The sequence below is a fragment of the Macrobrachium rosenbergii genome, chromosome 46 (genome assembly GCF_040412425.1).
Source record: "Macrobrachium rosenbergii isolate ZJJX-2024 chromosome 46, ASM4041242v1, whole genome shotgun sequence".
Taxonomy (NCBI): Eukaryota; Metazoa; Arthropoda; class Malacostraca; order Decapoda; family Palaemonidae; genus Macrobrachium; species Macrobrachium rosenbergii.
The window spans coordinates 49838854-49858909 of NC_089786.1; the positions used below are offsets into that span (position 1 = coordinate 49838854).

The 20056-nt window shown below is 48.3% G+C and overlaps 1 protein-coding gene across 2 annotated transcripts in view; it reads left to right on the top strand.

Annotated features, from left to right (window-relative positions):
* The first annotated feature begins 12581 nt into the window (after positions 1 to 12581).
* LOC136830309 (uncharacterized) overlaps positions 12582 to 20056 on the top strand; it is a 31751-nt gene continuing 24276 nt past the window's right edge. Inside the window, exon 1 of one of the 2 annotated variants that reach the window (XM_067089722.1) lies at positions 12582 to 12708. The gene's annotated coding sequence lies outside the window, so the exon portion shown is untranslated. Of the gene's footprint in view, positions 12709 to 18598; positions 18833 to 20056 lie in introns of those variants that run through there. The other variant, XM_067089719.1, reaches the window with a different exon arrangement.

Here is a 20056-nt window from a genome sequence, read left to right on the forward strand (position 1 = left end):
TCAACCCGAGGAGGACCCACGGCAGCTGATGTTTCCAGTCCTCGGCGGTGCAGCGGGCCATGAGGGATGACTTTAGGGACCTGTGGAACCGTTCGACCAGGCCGTTGGCCGCTGGGTTGTACGCTGTGGTGGTGTGGTGCGTGGTTCCCAGCAGTTGAGCCAGGGCAGACCACAACTCGGAGAGGAAAGCGGGGCCCCTGTCGGTTGTGATGTGGTCCGGGACGCCGAAGCGGCTAACCCAACTGGAGAGCAGGGCCTCGGCGCACGCGCTGGCGGTGGCTTCTTGCATGGGTGTGGCTTCGGGCCACCTCGTCGAACGGTCTACCACCGTCAGGAGGTATCTGGATCCGCCTGATGGGGAAGGGGCCCGACGACGTCGATGTGGATGTGGCGGCGGCGCCCTGGCTGTGGGAACTCGCCTACCCCGACTGCGTGTGACGACCCACCTTACTGGTCTGGCACTGCAGGCACTGTTTTGCCCAGGCTGTGGCGTCCTTTTGCACCCGTGCCAGATGAACTTTTTTGAAAGCAGTTTGGCCGTGGTCCTGCCGGAGGGGTGTGAGAGGCCGTGAATTATGTCGAATACCTGGCGGCGGCGTGAGGCTGGAACCAAGGGGCGGGGCTGACCTGTGCTGATGTCACAGAGCAGGCTGGGGCCTTCGGGGCGAGGGTCACGTCCGCCACTTGAGGGATGTGATGGCGGTGCGGTATGCTGGGGTTTCTGGGTCAGCGGCCTGTTCTCTGGCAAGGTCCTGGTAATCTACACCAAGCTGCACTGCGTTCAACTCGACTCTGGAGAGGCGTCTGCTACGGGATTTTTCTTGCCGGGAGGTACCTGACGGAACAGGTAAATTCGGCTATGGCTGAGAGGTGGCGCTGCTGTCTGGAAGACCATGCGTCCCCTGCTTCGTGAAGGCGTGAACCAGTGGCTGATGGTCTGTGAAGATTGTGAAGGGCGTCCCCTCCAGGAGGAACTTGAAGTGCCGAACTGCGCGGTACATCGCGCAGAGTTCCCTGTCGAAGGTGCTGTAGCGGGACTCTGCGGGATTGAACTTCTTGCTGAAGAAGGCGATGGGCTGGGGGGCGCCGTTGATGATTTGCTCCAGAACAGCACCGCAGGCGACGTTACTGGCGTCTGTCGTCAGCTGGAGGGGGGCCTTGGGATCCTGGTGTGCCAAGGCGGTTGCCTTGGCGAGGGCGGCCTTCGTCAGGAAAAGGCCTGCTGCTGGCTGGGTCCCCAAGACAGGGACTTCGGTTGGCCTTTTAGGACTTCCGTCAGGGGCCGTGGTGTGCGCGATCCCGGGATGAACCGCCTGTAGAAGTTTACCATCCCAAGGAACTCCTGGACGGCCTTGATGGAGGTGGGTGTCGGGAACTTGGCTCACGGCTGCCACTTTCGATGTAAGAGGGCGGACGCCTGTCGGAGACACCTCGTGACCCAGGAATTCTGCTTTCTGGACGCCGAAGGTACACTTGTCAAAACGGACGACGAGGCCGTTTTCTTGGAGGCGCTGGAGGACTGCCCTGATGTGTCTCTGGTGTTCGCCGTGAGACCTGGAAAATATGAGAATGTCGTCGACGTAGCAGACGCAGAATTTTAGGTCCCCAGGATGCTGTCCATGAGCCGCTGGAAGGTGGCCCCGGCGTTCCTCAGCCCGAAGGTGGAGAAGGCGAACACATAGGACCCGAAGGGCGTGATGATGGCTGTCTTTGGTATGTCCTCTGGCGCAACAGGTACCTGGAAATAAGATTTAAGAAGGTCCAATTTAGTGAATATTTTGGCCCCGTGAAAGGAGGCCGTGAGGTCCTGCATGTTGGGTAGAGGGTAGTGGTCGGGCTCTGTTGCAATGTTGAGCCGCCTGTAGTCGCCGCAGGGTCTCCAGGAGCTGTCCGGTTTCTGCACCATGTGGAGGGGGGAGGCCCATGGACTGGAGGCTTTCCTGCAGATGCCCATCCGCTCCATCTCCGCGAATGCTTTTTTCGCCTCCTGAAGGCGCTGAGGGGGAAGCCTGCGGAACTTCGCATGTGTCGGGGGCCCTTTAGTCACTATATGGTGGTATATGCCGTGCTTGGCTGGGGCCCCGGGGACTTGGCGAAGCTCGGGCTTAAATACCTCAGGGAACTCCGACAGAAGGTGTGCATACTGGTGGGGGCGACGGCGCTGATGGTGGGTCTGGGTCCCGCCGTTAACGGGAGAGACCGGCAGGAGTCGGTATCGAGGAGGCGCTTGCGCCCATGTCGACTAGCAGGCCGAAGTGCGCCAGAAAATCGGCCCCCAGGAGTGGGGTTCCTACGTCCGCGACGACGATGAAGTCCCAGGAGTAACTCTGGCCAAGGATGGAGATCGACAGGAGCCTGGTGCCGTAGGAGAGGATGGGGTTCCGTTGGCGGCCGTCAGGAAAGCGGCCGGGTCTGGTGTCTGGTTGCGGTCCTCTCTGGATGCTGGGAAGACCGATTTAAAGGCCCCTGTGTTGACCAGCATCATCCTGCCGGAGACAGTGTCGCGGACGTAAAACCTACTGTTTTTGAGGCCCTGGGTTCTTCGGCTGCCATGGCGGCCTGTCCTGCTGGCCGCCGCCACCCGTTTTTGAACGGGCGAACGAGCAGGGCGGCAGGCAGTTTCGGGCGTCCTTTCCGAACCACTTGTGGTAGCGACAGAAGCCGGGGACCTCCATCTGCTGTGGTTCGGTGGGCGTCTGTTGGCGATGGCGTTGACGGGCTGCTCTACGTCCTCTTCAGGCTGGACGGAGCTGACCGGCTGTGTGGCCGGTTTTAGCCGCTGTGAAGCCTTGACGGAGTCTGTGAGATGTTGTGCCGTCTCTATGAGGTCCTCGACAGGCATGGTGTAGGGGTGAGCGATCTGGTTGCGTACCTCCGGGAAGAGTTGGCGAAGGTAGATTTCCCGTCGAAGCTTATCTCCTGCCGCTTCTTTGTGCCACCCAAGTCTGGTAGTGACAGGAGATCTCGACCATGCTCCAAGCGTCTCTTGAATTGAGGTCGTGGCGTGGGTTTATTGGCAAGGTCGATAGCACGGGCGGCCCGCTCGGCGATGGGCAGGAGCAAGCTTCGAGGAGGAACTTTTTGTGGTGCTGTATGTGAGGGTGTGTGTTTGGTACTCGCGAGATGAGTTTTCTGTACACGTCCTCCGGAAGGGCGTTGAGCACTGTGTCGGCCTGTAGGATTTCGTCCGTCAGGTCCGCGATTCTGAAGTGGCTCTCCACCCTGCGCAGCCACATCGATGGGTTCCCCTGCGTAAACGGGGCAGCTTTACGGTGAGGCGGCCCGCGATTGTGTTGCCCGGCCGTCGTGTGTTCGGGCGCTGGTGTGGAGTTGCGGGAGGGCCTCGATGCGGGGTGGGCGCGGGTGTGATGGGAGGTAGGTAAACCTCCGAGTCCGCGGGGTCCGCGTTTAACTGCATGAAGGAGGGGATATCCGCGTCCATGCTCGCTCCTTTGACCCCTTACTGGAGTGGGGTACTGCGCGTCGGTCGCACTTTTCGTGCGCCGTGTGGTTCCGCTAGTGACGCTGGTGGGGTACGCCGACGAGTCAGCACGCTCAAAACGCTGGTTACAGCGCCGTGTTTAGGCCGCTAAGAGCGTTTTGGAGAAATCCTGGAGCCAAGACTAAGTCGCCGTGTCAGTCCGCTAATGGCTCCGGGATACTCCGGGGTCACCACTGTAAGGTGTCAAAGAAACGAGCAGGTAAAAGTTACTGCTGCTTTATTACAGATCCAGGCAGTTTATATAGCGGCCGACTGACGCCGCGGCCGTGAGAGACAATGGAATTGACTGTGACCTGAGGTCGAAACAATAAACAATAATATGCAGTGAACGAGTACAAATTACAATACAAAACATACAGAACTACAATATGGATACAGTCTTGATGCATGTGAATGAAGAAGCATGTGATACACAATGTGTGACATTTGTATAAAATACGCATAAAGTAAAAATGATTAAAAATGCGTGACCTGGCACGTTTTAGGCGTGACTAATTGAGCTTGAAGAAAATGGGAAGTCACCAAAGAAAACATGCTCAGCGGAGACTTAATTAATGGCGCCGCCGAAACACTACGCTGGCGCCGATGTGGTGACTTTACAAAACTAAGGTATACTTAACTTTGAATTTTGCTCGAAATTTGGCCATTCATGCAAAAAAACTGGAGATCAGGCATAAAGACAAAGTCTTTCCAACACCATAATTATTTTTATAAGTTACAACCGCTGATAAAATAAAAGAATGCTTATTTGTAAGTAAATATTTCATAAGACAGAACAAAAGAGACAACAGATTGCTATGCATATGAAAGCAGGTTTATAAATCGCCTGATACATGGAAGAAAATCACACATCTCGGATAAATTGTTGACAAAAATTTAAACTAAAGGCCCTTGAAATGAATCTAATAGTGGAACAATACAGTTATTAAGAGCTACTAAGTTCAGTGCATAAAAATACATTGTGTAAAGATTACCAGAGGTCAAAGCCTAATTATGCCAACATGTAACCCCCTAGTGTGATGAATTTAAAGGTATTTTATTCAGAGGAATGTGAATGTTTTCCAGCCCAGTTTACCTCCCTGGTCCAACTTGTTCTTAAGAATATGTGCCTATATGAATACATCTGCAACATGTAAAGAAGCTCCTTCCTTAGATTGCAACTGTTCAATGGCATCTTCATCCTGTGTAAAGAAGGTATCTTGTAAACATAAATATGTATAAACAGGAAGGTGTGTGGTAAAATCACATTAAAAGTTCCAGGAACTGAGTGATAAGCAACAATAACAGCTTTACCACAGGCAGTATATACAATCAACCAAATAAAATTTGTTTTAAATAATCTTCTAGTAATACTAAGAAATGTTCAAGAATCCATGTTAATAGCCGACGATTTTAATATCTGTGGTCCCATTTGAAGCTGCAATTTTCTGCCACAGAATTATGAGGATGGAAGAGTGTATAAGACAGTAGTAAGACCACGACTGATGTATGGAGCTGCAACATGGCGGCGAAGAGAGCACAGAAGATATCAGATGCTGCAAAGATAAATATGCTTTGATGGCTGTGTGGAGTGACAAAAATGAATAGGATCAAGAATGAAAGTATAAGAGGAGCCACGAAAGTGGTAGAGCTATCAAAGAAGGTCCAGGAAAGAAGACTGAAGCGGTACAACCATGTGATGAGGATGGATGAGACATTGTAAGGTGTCAAAGAAACGAGCAGGTAAAGGTTACTGCTGATTTATTACAGATCCAGGCGGCTTATATTGCGGCCGACTGACGCCGGGCCGTGAGAGACAATGGAATTGACTGTGACCTGAGGTCGAAACAATAAACAATAATATGCAGTGAACGAGTACGAATTACAATACAAAACATACAGAGACACAATATAGATACAGTCTTGATGCCTGTGAATGAAGAAACATGTGATACACAATGTGTGACATTCGTATAAATACCATAAAGTAAAAATGATTAAAATGCGTGACCTGGCACGTTTTAGGCGTGACTAATTTAGCTTGAAGAAAACGGGAAGTCACCAAAGAAAACAAGCTCAGCGGAGACTTAATTAATGGCGCCGCCGAAACACTATCCTGGCGCCGAATGGTGACTTTACAAATACTCCCAAGACGAGGGACGCGTCTGATTAATCCCTGTACCTGGTGGGACGCTGAAGGGTGCCGCGGCTCCTTGAGGATAACTGAGGGGCCTCCCGCCTGTGAGGCTGCTGTTTGGGCGGTCCCTTCCTGGGGCGGCCTCGCCTGCGGTGGGTGAGGGCGTGCTGGAGTGCGTTTGGGCGGAAGGGTGCTGCGGCGCTGCCGGGACTCTCCGACAGGAAGGCGGGCTTTAGCCGGTCTATGGAAACCCAGTCGTTCCTGCCTGGAAGTGCCAGCCGGAACGCCTTGCTGTTCCGTTCCAGCACGCGGAAGGGTCCCCTGTAGGGCTTAGTTAGTGGTGGACGGACGGCGTCGACTCTGACGAAGACGTGGGTGGCGGATGACAGCTGTGGCGGCACGAAGGTGGTTGCTCTGTCGATGTATGAGCGCCTGCAAGGCGAACTTGCCGCCACGTCGCGGAGCCTCTGCAGAGATGGGGAGTGGCGATCATCCGTCACGAGCTCTCCCGGCACCACGAGGGGTTCCCCATAGGTTTGTTCAGCTGCGGATGGGGTGCCGTCGGCTCTGGGGGCGGTCCTCAACCCGAGGAGGACCCACGGCAGCTGATGTTTCCAGTCCTCGGCGGTGCAGCGGGCCATGAGGATGACTTTAAGGACCTGTGGAACCGTTCAACCAGGCCGTTGGCCGCTGGGTTGTACGCTGTGGTGGTGTGGTGCGTGGTTCCCAGCAGTTGAGCCAGGGCAGACCACAGCTCGGAGAGGAAAGCGGGGCCCCTGTCGGTTGTGATGTGGTCCGGGACGCCGAAGCGGCTAACCCAACTGGAGAGCAGGGCCTCGGCGCACGCGCTGGCGGTGGCTTCTTGCATGGGCGTGGCTTCGGGCCACCTCGTTGAACGGTCTACCACCGTGAGGAGGTATCTGGATCCGCCTGATGGGGGAAGGGGCCCGACGACGTCGATGTGGATGTGGCCGAAGCGGCGCCCTGGCTGTGGGAACTCGCCTACCCCCGACTGCGTGTGACGACCCACTTTACTGGTCTGGCACTGCAGGCACTGTTTTGCCCAGGCTGTGGCGTCCTTTTGCACCCCGTGCCAGACGAACTTTTTTGAAAGCAGTTTGGCCGTGGTCCTGCCGGAGGGGTGTGAGAGGCCGTGGATGATGTCAAATACCTGGCGGCGGCGTGAGGCTGGAACCAAAGGGCGGGGCTGGCCTGTGCTGATGTCACAGAGCAGGCTGGGGCCTCCGGGGGCGAGGGTCACGTCCCGCCACTTGAGGGATGTGATGGCGGTGCGGTATGCTGGGGTTTCTGGGTCAGCGGCCTGTTCTCTGGCAAGGTCCTGGTAATCTACACCAAGCTGCACTGCGTTCAACTCGACTCTGGAGAGGGTGTCTGCTACGGGATTTTTCTTGCCGGGGAGGTACCTGACGGAACAGGTAAATTCGGCTATGGCTGAGAGGTGGCGCTGCTGTCTGGAAGACCATGCGTCCCCTTGCTTCGTGAAAGCGTGAACCAGTGGCTGGTGGTCTGTGAAGATTGTGAAGGGCGTCCCCTCCAGGAGGAACTTGAAGTGCCGAACTGCGCGGTACATCGCGCAGAGTTCCCTGTCGAAGGTGCTGTATCGGGACTCTGCGGGATTGAACTTCTTGCTGAAGAAGGCGATGGGCTGGGGGGCGCCGTTGATGATTTGCTCCAGAACAGCACCGCAGGCAACGTTACTGGCGTCTGTCGTCAGCTGGAGGGGAGCCTTGGGATCCTGGTGTGCCAAGGCGGTTGCCTTGGTGAGGGCGGCCTTCGTCCGGGAAAAGGCCTGCTGCTGGCTGGGTCCCCAAGACAGGGACTTCGGTTGACCTTTTAGGACTTAGGTCAGGGGGGCCGTGGTGTGCGCGATCCCGGGGATGAAGCGCCTGTAGAAGTTTACCATCCCAAGGAACTCCTGGACGGCCTTGATGGAGGTGGGTGTCGGGAACTTTGCTACGGCTGCCACTTTCGATGTAAGAGGGCGGACGCCTGTCGGAGATACCTCGTGACCCAGGAACTCTGCTTTCTGGACGCCGAATGTACACTTGTCAAAACGGACGACGAGGCCGTTTTCTTGGAGGCGCTGGAGGACTGCTTTGATGTGCCTTTGGTGTTCGCTGTGAGACCTGGAAAATATGAGAATGTCGTCGACGTAGCAGACGCAGAATTTTAGGTCCCCCAGGATGCTGTCCATGAGCCGCTGGAAGGTGGCCCCGGCGTTCCTCAGCCCGAAGGTGGAGAAGGCGAACACATAGGACCCGAAGGGCGTGATGATGGCTGTCTTTGGTATGTCCTCTGGCGCAACAGGTACCTGAAAATAAGATTTAAGAAGGTCCAATTTAGTGAATATTTTGGCCCCGTGAAAGGAGGCCGTGAGGTCTTGCATATTGGGCAGAGGGTAGTGGTCGGGCTCCGTTGCAATGTTGAGCCGTCTGTAGTCGCCGCAGGGTCTCCAGGAGCCGTCCGGTTTCTGCACCATGTGGAGGGGGAGGCCCATGGACTGGAGGCTTTCCTGCAGATGCCCATCCGTTCCATCTCCGCGAATGCTTTTTTTCGCCTCCTGAAGGCGCTGAGGGGGGAAGCCTGCGGAACTTCGCATGTGTTGGGGGCCCTTTAGTCACTATATGGTGGTATATGCCGTGCTTGGCTGGGGCCCCGGGACTTGGCGGCTCGGGCTTAAACACCTCAGGGAACTCCGACAGAAGGTGTGCGTACTGGTGGGGGCGACGGCGCTGATGGTGGGTCTGGGTCCCGCCGTTAACGGGAGAGACCGGCAGGAGTCGGTATCGAGGAGGCGCTTGCGCCCCACGCCGACTAGCAGGCCGAAGTGCGCCAGAAAATCGGCCCCCAGGAGTGGGGTTCCTCGTCCGCGACGATGAAGTCCCAGGAGTAACTCTGGCCAAGGATGGAGATCGACAGGAGCCTGGTGCCGTAGGAGAGGATGGGGTTCCGTTGGCGGCCGTCAGGAAGGCGGCCGGGTCTGGTGTCTGGTTGCGGTCCTCTCTGGATGCTGGGAAGACCGACTTAAAGGCTCCTGTGTCGACCAGCATCATCCTGCCGGAGACGGTGTCGCGGACGTAAAAACCTACTGTTTTTGAGGCCCTGGGTTCTTCGGCTGCCATGGCGGCCTGTCCTGCTGGCCGCCGCCACCCCCGTTTTTTGAACGGTTGAACGAGCAGGGCGGCAGGCAGTTTCGGGCGTCCTTTCCGAACCACTTGTGATAGCGACAGAAGCCCGGGGACCACCGTCTACTGTGGTTCGGTGGACGTCTGTTGGCGATGGCGTTGACGGGCTGCTCGTCCTCTTCAGGCTGGACGGAGCTGACCGGCTGAGTGGCCGGTTTTAGCCGCTGTGAAGCCTTGACGGAGTCTGTGAGGTGTTGTGCCGCCTCTGAGGTCCTCGACAGGCATGGTGTAGGGGTGAGCGATCTGGTTGCGTACTTCCGGGAGGAGTTGGCGAAGGAAAATTTCCCGTACGAAGCTTATCTCCTGCCGCTTGTTCGTGCCACCCAAGACTGGTGTTGACAGGAGATCTACGACCATGCCCCAAGCGTCTCTTGGTTTGAGGTCGTGGCGTGGATTATTGGCAAGGTCGATAGCACGGGGCGGCCCGCTCGGCGATGGGCAGGGAGCAAGCTTCGAGGAGGAACTTTTTGTGGTGCTGTATGTGAGGGTGAGTGTTTGGGTACCGCGAGATGAGTTTGTTGTACACGTCCTCCGGAAGGGCGTTGAGCACTGTGTCGGCCTGTAGGATTTCGTCCGTGAGGTCCGCGATTCTGAAGTGGCTCTCCACCCTGCGCAGCCACCTCGATGGGTTGCCCTGCGTAAACAGCGGCAGCTTTAGGGTGAGGGCGGCCCGCGATTGTGTTGCCCGGCCGTCGTGTGTTCGGGGCGCTGGTGTGGAGTTGCGGGAGGGCCTCGATGCGGGGGCGGGCGCGGCTGCGATGGGAGGTAGGTAAACCTCGGAGTCCGCGGGGTCCGCGTTTAACTGCATGAAGGAGGGGATATCCGCGTCCATGCTCGCTCCTTTGACCCCTTACTGGAGTAGGATACTCGCGTCAGTACGCACTTTCGTGCGCCGTGTGGTTCCGCTAGTGACGCTGGTGGGGTACGCCGAGAGTCAGCACGCTCAAACGCTGGTTACAGCGCCGTGTTTAGGCCGCTAAGAGCGTTTTTGGAGAAATCCTGGAGCCAAGACTGAGTCGCCGTGTGAGTCCGCTAATGGCTCCGGGATACTCGGGGTCACCACTGTAAGGTGTCAAAGAAACGAGCAGGTAAAGGTTACTGCTGATTTATTACAGATCCAGGCGGCTTATATTGCGGCCGACTGACGCCGGGCCGTGAGAGACAATGGAATTGACTGTGACCTGAGGTCGAAACAATAAACAATAATATGCAGTGAACGAGTACGAATTACAATACGAAACATACAGAGACACAATATAGATACAGTCTTGATGCCTGTGAATGAAGAAACATGTGATACACAATGTGTGACATTCGTATAAATACCATAAAGTAAAAATGATTAAAATGCGTGACCTGGCACGTTTTAGGCGTGACTAATTTAGCTTGAAGAAAACGGGAAGTCACCAAAGAAAACAAGCTCAGCGGAGACTTAATTAATGGCGCCGCCGAAACACTATCCTGGCGCCGAATTGGTGACTTTACAACATAATTATGTAGGGAGGAGAGTTGATCTAGATAGAGGTGCCAGGTGGGAGAGTGAGGGGGAAGACCGAAGCGAAGGTGGTTGGATGTTGTTGAAGAAGATCTGAGAGACAAACAACTGTCAGAGAATGATGTGCATGATTGAGTCAGCTGGAGGAAAGCAGTCGGGAACATCGACTCCACACAGAAGTGGGAGAAGACGCAGAGATATTGTTGGACAGTTCATGAACCTCACGCGGTGCACTGTAGGCATCACCTGAGGTTCTTTGTAACGTCCCTTTGGGCCCTAACTGCAACCCCTTTCATTCCTTTTACTGTACCTACATTCATATTCTCTTTCGTCTTACTTTCCACCTCTCCTAACAATGTTTCAGCGTAATTTTCAGCGCAGAATGACCTCGTATGTCATAGAACTTGGTCTTGGGCCTAAAATTTTATATTCCAGTTCCAACTTTCATGAATTTTTAACAAAAGCTGATACTCTCTGTTCTTCCAGTAACGAATACAAGTTCAAATAGAACGCAAGCAGTGATGAGTATTGCTGTGGTCATTTTCGGACTAGGCCCACCCAGTTCCCTTGCGTCCAGAACGCAATACAACGTTAAGAAGGAAATATATATGAATGCCATTCGTCAGTCAACATCGAATGGCAAGTACTGCACACTAACCCTTTTTTTAAAAAATGTTGTGAAAAACTTCGTTTTCAGTGTTGCCCAGTTATAAAGTTATTCACGAATCTGCAGTTCATTAAATAAAATTGTTTTTATTTTTTTGTAACATTTTTTTTAAATAACTTTTGGAGAGACAAAATTGTTAGCGTGGTGATATGGTTAATTTTTCTATTACAAAAAACTAACGGCTAATTCTCGTCTTTTTTTAGGTTTTAATCATTTACTTTTTTCTCTTAATCTGAGAGACATTTCTTTTGAATTGAATCGAATATAGAATTTAGGCCAAAGGCCAAGCGCTGGGACCTACGAGGTCATTCAGCGCAGGAAGGGAAATTAAGAATAGGTAGGCTTGAAAGGTGTAACAGGAGGAAAACCTCAAAGCAGTTGCACTACGAATCAATTGTTAGAAGAAAGAGTGGAAAGTAAGATGGAAGAAAGAGAATATGAAAGGAGGTACAGTAAAAGGAACGGAAGGGGTTGCAGCTAGTGGCCGAAGGGACGCTGCAAAGAACCTTAAGTAATGACTACAGTGCACCACATGAGGTGCACTGACGGCACTAACCCCCTATGGGATATTTCTTTTGAAGGCCTTTTCGAGAAATCTCAAGTTTTGTAGCATTCTTTTTTTTGTTGTTAGTAAAGGAAAACTATTTTTTATAATGTATTACAAATCTGAAATCCTTGTTACCTTGGTGTCTTCAAAGCAATGTATTGTGCTGTTGTTGCGTAATCTCTTACAAATTTAAGTGGAATTCACGTCGAACTTACTCATTCATTTATTTACCTTTCTGCTACTTTGAATTCTTGTCCGAGACGTTCTTGTTATGTGAGTTTAACTGAGTTTATTTATTTTAATTTTTTTTTAGATTTTTACAAATAAAAATTCTTGTCCAAAACTTGTATATTACTCAGGTTTAATTCGGTTTGGCCCCAAAGGGGCTAGTGCCAACTGCGCACCTCACGTGGTGCACTGTAGATATTCCAGTGTCTTTGCAGCGTCCCTTCAGCCCCTAACTACGACCTCTTTCATTCCTTTTACTATACCTCCGTTCATATTCTCCTTCTTCCATCTTGCTGCCCACCATCTTCTAGCAACTGTTTCATGGTGTAACTACGAGATTTTCCTCCTGTTACACCTTCCAAACCATTTTACTGTTAATTTCCTTGTCAGCGTTGAATAACCTCATAGGTCCCTACGCTGGGCATTTGGCTTAAATTTTATATTCCATTCCATTACTAAGTTTAATATTCGTGCAAGTGTCGTTAACGGTACATCGGCACAAGATACATCTACTCGGTATTTCTTAGTCTATGAAAAACCGGTACTGGAATAGTTGCATCCCAATATTTAGGGACACCCCAGTAACTTTATTCACTCCTCCTCAGATATAAATCATTACGGAGTGTCGCTTCACAACCGTAGTCTCATTTGGATGGCGAGTCACGAAGTTCACACCGGGCTTCCTTTTCGTTTGAGCACCTTGCTAGCGTCTCTTAGGGAACACTGCTCTGCAGGGACCCTTACTGGCATTAAACTGGCTTAATTAATCTGTAAACCTGCCAGTCATCACACTTATCAGTCCGTGGGCTTTAGATTATAGTGCTGTGAGCCGGAAAGACTAGGCTGGAGACTTCACCATACTGGGTACCGTCCATACCTTGTCCCGTCAGTTGCCAGAGTTCCGTGTTTGCGTGCTTATGTTGCCAAGACTTTCCTTCCACAGAGCCGTAAGTATTCTATGAAATGCAATACTTTCTTGCGTGTTTATTTGTCACTAAATGCTGTGCTCTGATGAGACGAGGCCTCGGGAGCAGGAGAATGAGGGCAATGGAGCGAATGAATATAAGATATGGGAAGAAAGATACGCATTTAGGGGTCGAAGGACTTTGAACCGAACCACTTACGGGTGAACCCGGCTTTGAGAGAGAGGAGAGAGATTTTAGCAGTGAGGAAAAGAGAGAGAGAGAGAGACAACGAAATCCAGTAAAATACAATAATAGTTGTGGCATTTTGAGACATTTTTTTTAAACAAGTTTACGGAGATGGCTATTCTGAAGTCTCCCTAAATCCTGTCAAAAGTTTTAAAAGCAGGAAGTGTGGGGACGAGGTTGCTACACCCATACACAGTACACTCCCCCGCCCTTTCCCCAAGATGGTAGTGTTAGTAGTAGTAAGGATTCGCTTCCGTAATGGCTCTTGTCCCCGGGAGTTTGAGAGAAGCGTTGAGGATGAGAAAGTGTTTTTAGAGAGAGAGAGAGAGAGTGTGTTTGTATATTTTGAATATTAGCCATGGCGTAACCTAAAATTGAATAAATACAGGCTTAATCCATTATTCATATCCAGTACAGAAACATTTTATATTGAATTTCGCTCAATAACCAACCATAACCTTTCCCTACTCAATACCGAGTTATTGAGTACTGATCTATGGTCTGATAACCTAGCAGGGACTTCGTAGTTAAAAGATCATGGTTCGTTTCTTGACCCTTTCTTCTTTCCGGAGGTGAAACATGGTATGAAAAAGGTTTAGGTTTATTCCTCAAGGTGTAGCTAGTTGGACCTACCAAGGTCCTCGACACGGGATGAATATTGCCAACTATATAAGGGAGACTTCATAAAAAGTTTTTTTTTTTTTTCAAAGTTTTGAAGATACAATCCCCTGAACCATCTCTCAGAAAATGTATATTTTATTTTTTCCTAAAAATACTATCAAGTATTTTGACGTATTAAACACTACCCGCTCACTCTCCCCATGCAAATTTCCTCTCACATACGGAAGCCGTTCTATGGGTACTGACTCGTGCCTTCAGTTTGCCTTGGACGGCATACTGTTGGTAGTATGGTGGAAAAGGTTCTTTGTGGTGTGTAGGGCCCCTCTGTTGAAATCTGTTCTCTCTTTCACTTGAGTCTCTTCTCCCGTTAGCAGTCTACAAAATACTTCGATTCCCGTCTTGGATTTTTTAAATATTTCCTTCTTTCAGGCTCTGCAGGTGGATAGCGCCGTCAGTGCACTCACGCGGTGCACCGTAGGCATTGCTGAAAGTTCTTTGCAGCGTTCCTTCTACCCCTAGCTTCAGTCCCTTTCATTCCTTTTAGTGTACCTCCGTCCATAGTGTTTCTTCCATCTTACTTTCCTCAACCCTCTCTTGACAATTGTTTCGTTGTGCAACTGCTTTGAGGTTTTCCTCCTGTTACACCTTTCAGACCTTTTTACTGTCAATTTCCCTTTCAGCGCTGAATGCCCTCATAGGTCTCAGTGCTTGGCCTTCTTGCCTAAATTCTATATTCCATTCCATTCCTATTTGGTTACTTTCAGAGGCAAATTCTGTCAAAATATAATCTGGGAATTCTCAAAATGAAAAATAGCAGGGAAGAGTCTGGTTCCAGACCAGTTGCTTATTGTTCAAGTTAGACAGATGCTGAAGTATTACCTGAGTGAGAGGAACTTGGAGGTCTCTTTGGTAAAGTCCTTATATTTTATTTTCTGTGTCAACTTTTATTCTGTATATTATCCCAGTTCGGCTTAAACCAAGGAGAAAATAAATTCAATTCTGTCTAAAGGGGCATTTACACTGTCAAACGGTTTGTCCAACCCTGTTTGCTAATAGTCCCCCATTCACGCTCAGCACTGGTCTCAGAGCTCGGTCCACACTAGTGGGCACTGCCCGACGGGCAAACACTGTTCCCATAACCCGTTCCACAATACTGACCGACCGAGTATGGAGCCAGAACGATGCGATTGTCTGGTAACATTGCTTCGGAAGCGAGCGAAAATATAAACAGCTGGACGTGCCCGACGGGCATGCCCACTATTGTGGACAAGCCATAAGATTTGTAGAAAAGTCGGACGTCGGTACGTGAATGTGGTTGCTTTTAGTCGGTGCGGACTGTCGCACAGATAAAGCGTAGCGACTTGTTTAAAATTAGGTAATAGCACATTCGCTGTGAGATGCGGTTGCTCATGGTTGAAATACATATTATCCGTGCGTGAATGGAGGTTACTTCGAAGCAGACCTGTATTTATCATTTCAGAAATACTAGTGGCGTCTGCGATAAGTGACTTTAGAAAAATTCTTCAACTGTGGCAGAAGTATGGGCTGATAAGTGTTTTGGACTGTCTGGATTGCTTTATATAAGTCACACCCATGCTTATGGAATCCAGGTGTTATTCCGACAGAAATCGGACCCCGTAGGCGGGTAGCGCCATCAGTGCACCTCATGTGGTGCACTGTAGACGTTACTTAAGGTTCTTTGCACCGGGCCTTCGGCCCCTACCTACAACCCCTTTCGTCCCTTTTACTGTACCTCCTTTCATATTCTCTTTCTTCCATCTGACTTTCCACCCTCTCCTAACAACTGATTCATAGTGCAACTGCTTTGAGGTTTTCCTCCTGTTAAACCTTTCAGACCTATTACTGTCAATTTCCGTTTCAGCTCTGAATGACCTCATTGATCCCAGTGCTTGGCCTTTGGCCTAAATTCTATATTCAGTTCAGTTCGACAGAAATCGGAAAAGTATCGCTCACGATATTTTAGTAAACAAGCTAAAGGATATATGCTCTCCAGATGCTACACGGGAAACTGCCCTCAAGAAAGTAAACAACATGCAAAGTGCATTCTGGGATGATATTCCCAAGCCTCTGAGGAGATATCGCCACACTGAACTTTGGGTCCTCGTAAATACCGTAGTGTGGCGGTCAGTTTATTGGCTGGAGATATAGACTGTCTCATCCAGGTGTCTGATTTCTTGATATGAGATGTCATGAATCCTCGCCCATCCTCAGTTATACTAATCACCTGGATGACATTTTGAGTTCACTTACGAAGGACGCATGAGAAAACTCATTTCTTTTAAGCAACCAGTCTTGTACACAATATCTCTTTTCTTTTCTTCGCACCGTTCTTCATTTTGAGGAAATCTGTAGCACAAATTAGCACGTCCGGGAAGCAAATGAGCAATTTACACAGACCGGGTCGTAACGTCAATGGCCGTCCCCGTAGGCGGGTAGCGCCGTCAGTGCACCTCGTGTGAATGCACTGTAGGCGTTACTTAAGGGTCTTTGCAGCTTGTCTTCAGCCTCTAACTGCAACCCCTTTCGTTCCCTTTAGTGAACCTCCTTTCATATTCTCTTTCTTCCATCTTACTGTCCACCCCCTCTTAAAAATTGTTTCGTTGAGCAACTGCTTTGAGGTTTTCCTCCTGTTACTCCTTTCAAACCTCTTACTGCCAATTTCCATTTCAGCGCTGAATGATCTCATAGGTCCCAGTGCTTGGCCTTTGGCCTAAATTCTATATTCAATTCAATTCGAGTGAATGATCGGCAAACATCGAACCCATTAGCTATCTGGATCTTGACTTAGCAAGACTGTCTATATTTCCCGTCTTAAGTATGAACATTGAGGAAAATAAAGTACGAAGGACGAGAAATAAGTTTTTTTTATTTATACTCAAATACAAAGAACATACAGTTTTATGTTACGTTAAATCTTAAGAGTACGCCAATAAGATATCCAGAAACAAGGATGTTATCTCCATTCAGGAGACAGTGAATGAAATTGAACCCAGCTGTTCAAGGGACAATGCTATGAGCAAAATATCATTATCATGTTTGCGTCCTTGTAACTGACAAAAGGAAGGTGACGCTGCATCGTCCATTCTCATGCAATCACGCCACTCCCGTGATTGTAATCTCAAACCCTCAAGCAATGTTGCTTGAGAAATTGCGTCTCTTTTCAACAACCAATCTTTTGTCCACTTGGATCTATTATTCTTTTTCCTTAGTGCCATCACCAAACGAACAGCGATAACTCTGTCTTGATCCTCACACTGAGGTTGGATGTAAATTTGGTTTGACCGTGAGACACCTCTTCAATAAAGGGAAAAGGAATTAATATTATCTGCGAAAAGGTTAGGAAAATTCAAGGCACAAATTATACAATCTGACATGTCAAGTCTCAGTTGATGACTGTGTCAACTCAGGCAGGGCTTGGAGTAATTGCAATTGTAATTTAATTGAAATGTAATTAATTGCACATTTTTAAGGTAATTGTTACTCTTTATTTCTATTTAATGGTAACTGTAATTGCGACTGAATTTTTCAAATAATGAAGTCACTTTATTTTTAATTGTAACTGAATCACGCTTTTAAAAATGGATTATGATTACATCATCATAATTATATAGTCCTTTGACAGATTCATATACTGAACACAGTGGGTAGGGGTGGGAGGGGGGTTAGCTCTGAAGTAAGCATGTTACACGAGCGCCCTATTGGCGGTGTGGAATCCACCGCCAATAGGGCATTGCTAGGTCCTTCTTAATTAAGTGCAATAGAGACGTTTTTGAGTTGCTACCTAGTTTTAAGGGAGAATCCAAATAAGCCAACTGCCAGAAATGTAAAAAAATTATTGAATTTTCTGTGTGTGAAAGTTTTTTTCCTACAGTTTGATTTTTGTGAAGTTTGAGTTCTGAATTTCAGTTGTATTTTCTTATAAGCATTATAATATTGTCAACAAGGTAAAGATACTAACGATTTGCTTAGGCAAATCATGGGCTGAGAAAATATTCATGTTAAGGTTAATTTCTGCAGGAGGTCTACAATTTTAAAAATATGTCTCTTGTATTTGTACTAAAGTTTTTACAAGTTACAACTTACAATTGAATTGAATTTTGAATTGAATATAGAATTTAGGCCAAAGGCCTATCACTGGGACCTATAGGGGCATTCAGCGCTGAAACGGAAATTGAGAACATGAATGGAGGTACAGTAAAAAGGAACGAAAAGGGTTGCAGCCTAGGGGCCGAAGGGACGCTGCAAAGGACCGTAAGTACTGCCTACAGTGGACCGCATGAGGTGCACTGACGGCACTAACCCCCCCCCCTACGGGGTACAACTTACAATTGTTGCCTAAACCGATTTCAAAAGGAGACCAAACTCCTCTATACGTTCTTTTTTTGCAACAATCTGCATTTTGTTTGTTTCTTCAATGGGAATGTGCGTACGAAATATAACTGCGCAACAAATAGGGTGCTATATGTGTTTGTAACCGCCATTAAAATTTTGAATTATTGAAGAGTAATTATAATTGTAGGCTAATTGCATTTGGTATTTTTTTCCATCCTTGTAATTGCAGTTGTAATTGTAATTTTGACAACAGGACAGGTATAGTTATAACTGTAATTGTAACTGGCATTATGTAATTACTCCAAGCTTGGTGTCAAGACACCGCATAATAAACTAATGAACTTCAAGTGTTTGATAGGCAACACAGAACAGTCACAGGCACCAGTTTTTTTTTTTTTTTTTTTTTTTGCTAAAAGCTGTGAAAGATCTGCTGACAACGCACAAAATAATCCAGGTCGGCTCAGTAACAAGTTCTCGATAAAGTTGCTTCTCGAAACGACGAAGCTAATCAGCCGTCAAACGTACCCGTAATGGACGATATTTTATGCCCAGAGGCTGGCATAGTTGTGAGACGGGTCGACGCAATTATCAAAAGAAAAAAAAAAGTTGCCGGCTGTCGACTTTTACCTCCTAAGAAATTATCAAGCTCCTGCGTTACCAACACAAAATATCAAATGCAAGACCTCAACTCGAAAAGATGTTTATCAATTATAAACCTGCTTGGTGAGAACAGAAAGCAGACATTTTAAACGCAGACGTCACTTGGAGGAGGAATTATTGCGACTTGACAACTCGAGGACACCTGAGCAGCCACGGCCTTGCTATTGGAAAGTGGTCCTACACTGTTCCAAGTCTGCTTGCGACCATTCCTTTCGTAGTAGTTGCCGTGTAGTGATGCTACCAGGCGTTGCTCATCAAAGACACCAGCTTTGAAACGGCGTGCTTGGTAAGACATTTTGCTTCTGTTATTACTGTTAGAGAGTGCGACACATTTCGACACAATTGCGCAGGACAGGCTTCGTATTACCACACGGTTTGAAATGCTCGTTGTGGTAGACTTTTTTTTTTTTTTTTTTTTTTTTTTGTGGTACACTTTCACTAAAAGTGAGCTTACTAAATTCATTACAGTACTTGGGACATTATCGTGGTACCAAATGTCTCTCCTTTTACCTAATTTGTTTGATTTTGATTAAGGTTTTGTGAGCGTTGTTTTGGGCAGTGAATACCAGTTTCGCCAGCGCCGGAAATGAATAATTTTCCTGGTGTAGGCAGTTGCTTCGAGTTCTTGCATTCTCCTGAATGATTTATTGAATAGAAAATGCATGTTATCACTCTTATGCACCGACATTTTAAAATCGGAAAAATGTTAAAGCGGCCTGTTGACGAATTAAACCTAAAAAACAAAAAACGAAAAAAAACTTACATTTTCATGTCTGAATAGGCCTAACTTTTTCATCCTTAGGCCTAAGGCTCATTTCAAGTTGCCCGCACCGACCGTTTGGGAACTGAGATAAGTAAAAAATGCGCAATCGAGTTTTCTGTACAGCCGTTACAGCGTATAATCAAGGCCACCGAAAATAGAACTATCTTTCGGTGGTCTCTGTATAATGCTGTTTTAGCGGCGGCCCATAAAACTTTAACCACTGCCCGGTGGTGGCCTATCCTACAAGAAGCATGACTATGGCTAAATTTAACCTTAAATAAAATAAAAACTACTGAGGCTAGAGGGCTGCAATATGGTATGTTTGAAGATTGGAGGGTGGATGGTCAACATACCAATTTGCAGCCCTCTAGCCTCGGTAGTTTTTAAGATCTGAGGACGGACAGAAAAAATTGCGGACGGGCAGACAAAGCCGGCACAATAGTTTTCTTTTACAGAAAACTAAAAAATGGGAAGACAGACATGTACAGAATGCTAGAGATTATTTTTTTTTTCTTAACTGACAAATTAATTAAGCACACTAGCGGTTCTATAAAAATTTCACGGGGGCCACCAATTTTCATATTATACAATATACATATATATACGAGTATATATATTATTTTCATTAAGATTATTGTTATTATTATTATTACTGTTATTTTTTCTCAAAGTCATACTATTATTTCTACAATTTTTATTTTTTCCCAATTTTATATTTCTCATTTGTTATTATTATTATTATCTAAA